The sequence below is a fragment of the Pipistrellus hanaki genome (genome assembly GCF_964339955.1).
Source record: "Pipistrellus hanaki genome assembly, chromosome: 16".
Taxonomy (NCBI): domain Eukaryota; kingdom Metazoa; phylum Chordata; class Mammalia; order Chiroptera; family Vespertilionidae; genus Pipistrellus; species Pipistrellus hanaki.
The window spans coordinates 11,914,699-11,920,175 of NC_140518.1; the positions used below are offsets into that span (position 1 = coordinate 11,914,699).

Below are 5,477 nucleotides of genomic sequence, written 5' to 3' on the forward strand. Positions count from 1 at the left end.
AAAATAAAAGTAAAAAATAGTGATGAGTGTCTTTTTTAAAAACATATTTTTATTGATTTCAGAGAGAAAGGGAGAGGAAGAGATAGAAACATCAATGACGAGAGAGAATTCTTGATCAGCTTGGGGCATGTAGCCTGACCAGGAATCAAACCCACAACCTTTCAGTACACAAGATGATGCCCAACCAACTGAGCTACACGGCCAGGGCTTATGGTTATTCTTATTTTGCTCTTCCTAATGGAGTCAAATAGTTCTAGTTCTTTTTCTTTTTATTTTTATCTCTCAAATCTTCCTCTCTATCTACCACTATGCACATCCTGCCAATATGATTGCACCATTTTGGGTTAGAACAATATTCAATGTTTATCTTGTTATGACTCTCTAACCACAGCTGTGTTAGATCATACATTGTGAGTACAAATCATTTCCTGTACACTTTTCTGCTTGACTCAGGATTTATAATCATCTGACTTTATGCTTGTTTAGTTTTCTATCTATCTAACACTAACTAACTTCCAAATTCTCTGCCTCAGGCAAGAAAACTTGTTGTTAATTATACACATTACCATCAGCAATAATTTTGTATCTTCTGGATATATTCCCCTTAGCCCTCTTCCTTTGGATCCTGACTTGTGGGGTCTGTAGGCCCACTCCTCAGCTGTCCTACTGGGCTCCCCCTTTCCATATAGCCAGGGTTTAACTTTAAAAAATATATTTAGCCGGGACCGGTTTGGCTCAGTGGATAGAGCGTTGGCCTGCGGACGGAAAGGTCCCGGGTTCGATTCCAGTCAAGGGCATGTACATTGTTTGCGGGCACATCCCCAGTAGGGGTGTGCAAGAGGCAGCTGATTCTCTCTCATCAATGTTTCTAACACTCTATCCCTCTCTCTTCCTCTCTGTGAAAAATCAATAAATTATATTAAAAAATAAAAAATATATATTTATTGATGGATTTTGAGTGAGAGAGAGGAAAACATCCATTTATTGTTCCACTTATTCATGCATTCATTGGTTGATTAATTTTGATTTCAGAGAGGAAGAGAAAGAGAGAAACAGCAATGAAGAGAGAATCATTGATCAGCTGCCTCCTGCAGGCCCCAGACTGGGGATTGAGCCATGACCCAGCCATGTGCCCTGACCGGGAATTGAACCATGACCTCCTGGTTCATAGGTCGATGCTCCAACACTGAGCCACACCAGCCAGGCCGTTGGTTGATTCTTGTATGTGCCCTGACTGGGGATCAAACCCATAACCTATCAGATACCACTTTGACCAACTGACCTACCCAGGCAGGCCTTATATCCAGTTTCTCCCCCTCCTTCCCGGGGTTAATTGTCTCCTGCGGGAGTATAGTTTGGCAATAGGACCTGGGCCATGCTTGGGGCACCAACGTTTCCCTGATTCTCAGTAAATATAACGTGGAGTTTTATAACGAACCGTTATGAGGGCTGGTGTAGTTTTCCTCTTTGAAGAGGCTAAATGCTGGCAGTGGCAGAGCTGTTTCTCTCTCACAGATGCTTTCCAGCCCTGACGAGTGATTTCAAAGCTATCCTGCCTCTTTTGCCAGTTCTGCCATCTACCCAGGGATAAGAAAATTCCAAAAGCCCTTCAGTCTGGTTGTTCCTAACAAGCAGCCATTGCTTTTCCTTCTGGGGTCTGTAAGCCCCTCACCACAGAGACGCCCCCCTCCTGTGGCTGCGCCAGCATCTGCAGATGCAGGTTTCTCTCTTGGTGTTCTCATCTCTACTGCCCTTGGAAGCCCTGAGCCCTTCTTCACAGACAATGAGTCTGCATTTAAAAAAAATATATATTTTATTGATTTTTTAACAGAGAGGAAGGGAGAGAGATAGAGAGCTAGAAACACGTGGATGAGAGAGAAACATGGACCAGCTGCCTCTTGCACACCCCCTACTGGGGATGTGCCCGCAACCAATGTACATGCCCTTGACCGGAATCAAACCCGAGACCTTTCAGTCCGCAGACCAACGCTCTACCGCTGCGCCAAACCGGTTTTGGCGAGTCTGCATTTTTGTGGTTTTGTTTCTCCCTCTCACGCTTGCGCAATGTGTGAAAAAGAAACCAGAGATAACTCTGCTGTGATATTTTACATTTTCCTCTGCTATAGACAGGAACAATAAATATTTTTAAATGCACTATTATTTAATGCCTGCTCTGAAAAAGAAAATTTTTTTAAAAGAGATACAGGCCAGATGGATACAGTCTTTGGGTGGTAAATCTATGTTTCACTCCCTTTAAAAAAATTTCCCCAGTATTTCAAAAAATTCAAATAGTAACAGCATAGGGTTACCAATGAAAGAAAACAAAAGAAAAGAAAAAGTGGGTAAACCAGGCGACTGATCCCGCACTTCCAGCCCCAAACCAGGCTGGAGGCGTTGCGGGGAGCGACCTGCCGGCCGCGGGCAGCTGGGGCTTCCGGGCAGGGCGAGAGGAGGAGGGGATTGCACCGGAAAATCCCTCCCTGGAGGGGGCGAGTACCGCCCCCCACTAATGCGAAACCAATAAACACCCCGCAGGTACCCCTCCAAAGATCCCGAGGAGGCTGAACGTGCAGAAGTGGGGCTCCGGGTCCACAGAGCGAACCCCCTGGGCTGTCCTCTGCCTCCTGTGCCCGCCCCGTGGAGTGTCCCCGATCCCAGGTGATTTGAGGACCTGGCCCTGAGGGTCAAGGCCAAGGCTCTGGACTTGGGGCGCCCCATCGCTTTCTCCGGAGGGAGGCGCGCTGCAGAGGAGGAACCTTGACGGTAAGGAGTCCCCCGACCCTTGGCGCAGGTCCCCCCAAAACTCGGTTCCCCTCCCCAGGTTCGCGCAGGTGCAGCCCTGGGCCTGGGGCCCATCCCGGGAGCCCCTCTCCGGCCCGGAGCCTGGGTTTGTGGGCCCTGGCAGTGTTTCCCAAAGTGTGGTTCGCGTCCCCCCAGGGGAACGGGAAGAGTCTGGTGGGGGTACGCGTTGCACCGGAGTTTGGTGGGGATATGCACTGCACCGTGCTGAGCTGCGCCTAATTCTACGTTCTCATGCGGGCGAGGGGGACTCAGCGTTACGGAAATTATAGAAGGGGTACACAGATGTCAAAAGTTTGGAAAACACTAAGGTGACCAGACTTCCCGCTTTTGGCGGGACAGTCCCGATTCTTAACAATCTGTTCCGCGTCCGGAGTCCGTTTTAAAAAAAAGTCCTGGTTTTTGGAAAGAATGAAGACAAGCTAGGGATCGGCGGGAGAACGGGAAGGGAATATACGGTTTTTCGGCGGCCATGTGGCTATTTAGCCAGGATATGAGTTTTATGTTATTTTTGTTAATGTTATAATGTTAAGCTTTAATAATAACAAATCATTGCGGAGAACTGATTATCGAGTTGGTTGATCAGCTGTTAGAATTGTGGAATACGCGCTGTCCTTACCAGGAACCAAATGCTGCGACTGAACGCGGGTGTTTTGTTTTTTCTTCCTACGGTAAATACTGTGGACACCAGAAAAATCACAATTAAGTGAGGCTTTGAAAGCCATTTTGTGTGTGAAATATAATTTAACAAATCCTGGTGAAAAATGTCATGACCTTTTAAACAACGACAGCAATCTACTAAAAAAAAAAAAATCACTCCAATGAGAAATATGCCAAAGAATAAAATAATACTATACATAATTTTTAAAATTTATTAGATTTGTAAATCTTTTGTAAAAATTGGTTTGAGAGACAGAGAGGAAAGAGGGACGTTGACCTGTTGTTCCGCTCAGTTCTGCTTTCACTGATTGATTCTCCTCCCACCACTCACCCCCAGGGGCGGGTTCTCGTGTGTGCCCTGATTGGGGTGGGGGGGATGGAACCCGAAACCTTGGGGTAAAAAGAAGCTCTAACCAAGCGGCTCTGGTCCGCTTTTGCACATGGCTGTCTAGGAGCCAGAAAGGAGTCCTCGGGACTGGTGTGTAGGGAGGGGATGCTGGACGGCGGGACCGCTGCTTGGCTCCTGCGGGTTCTTCTGCACCCGTCCTGACCTCAGAGCCAAGTCTCTCGGAGGAAATGGGTGCGGGGGCTAAGGGGGGAAGAGGCGAGGCTCTGCCTGCCCTGGTGGGGAAAGAGAAACCAATCCCATCACAGATACGCTCCCAGCAGAGCACGTGGAAGCGTGGAACAGAATTTGAAATCTCGGAGGGAAGGCGGGGGGAGTGGGTGGGTGGAGGACTTTGTATGCATATATGCATGGCCCGTGGACACAGACAGGGGGGCGGGAGGGGGCGCAGGAGAGGGCTGGAGGGGGTTACTGGGGGGATAAAGTAAAAAATTCTTCAACAATAAGGAATTATTTTAAAACACACACACAAAAGCCAACAACAAAAAACAGCCTTCCCGAGCCTTCCCCCTTTTAAACTAGAAAGCGTTCCTTTGCCACCACAAGTGACCATGGCTCTTTTCCTAAATACAGTGAGATGAATTAATACTCTCTGCATGGTCTCCTTTGGGCAGTCTTCATGTATTTCCACAGGGTTTAGGCTTTACATGTTGGTCTAAGACATCTTTGAGTACTTTTGTAAATGGTGTGAATTACGAATTGAAGTTCATTTCTTTTGTAGGTGGGTATCCAACTGTTCTAGTGCTACTTGTTGAAAACATTATATTTTCCCCACTTTGCATCTTCGTTGTTTATATATATATGATGCCATATTTTATTTCATGGACAAATTTTTTCATCTTTATACCAATTCTATACTATCTTGGTTACTGTAATTCTATAAAAAAGGCTTGAAATCAGTGAATGCCAGTACTCTAATTTTAAGAGAGATTTAAGTTTAAAAAGTATATATTTATAAATGAGGTGTGCAGCCTGCCGGCCTGCGAGTTTGACATGCTTCTTCTACATCCTCCCCAAGTCTTGTTGTTGTTGTTTTTAACTACTACTACTATTATTACTACTATCCAAGTAGATGTGGAGTGATGTCTCATTATTCTTTTTTTTTAATAATATATTTTATTGATTTTGTACAGAGAGGAAGAGAGAGGGATAGAGAGTTAGAAACATCAATGAGAGAGAGTCATCGATCAGCTGCCTCCTGCACACCCCCTACTGGGGATGTGCCCACAACCAAGGTACATGCCCTTGACCGGAATCGAACCCGGGGCCTTTCAGTCCCCAAGCCAACACTCTATCTATTGAGCCAAACCAGTTTCGGCTCATTATTCTTTTTAAAGAATATATTTTTATTGGTTTTAGAGAGAGAGAGAGGAAAGAAGAGGGAGAGAGAGATAGGAATGTTGATGTTTCTCTCTCATCATCAACATCAATCAGCTGGCTGCACACTCCCTCTTGGGGATCAAGCTCACAACCCGGGGATGTGCCCTGACTGGGAATCGAACCCGTGACCGAGTACCAAGAGTAACAATGAATAGTGAAGATATTTTGACCATGAAATCTTTTCCGTTGCATTGCAGCTCTTATCTATGTATATTTATTTTTGCAGTGCTTC

At 45.9% G+C, this 5,477-nt stretch overlaps 1 protein-coding gene and 1 long non-coding RNA gene across 2 annotated transcripts in view; one reads left to right on the top strand and one right to left on the bottom strand.

Moving 5' to 3' along the window:
• LOC311611449 overlaps positions 1-5,477 on the bottom strand; it is a 38,817-nt gene that overhangs the window by 16,511 nt on the left and 16,829 nt on the right. The gene's annotated exons all lie outside the window — the stretch shown is intronic.
• Positions 2,536-5,477, top strand: part of SLFN5 (schlafen family member 5) — a 13,868-nt gene continuing 10,926 nt past the window's right edge. Inside the window, exon 1 of the mRNA XM_084863438.1 lies at positions 2,536-2,763. The gene's annotated coding sequence lies outside the window, so the exon portion shown is untranslated. The remainder of the gene's footprint in view (positions 2,764-5,477) is intronic.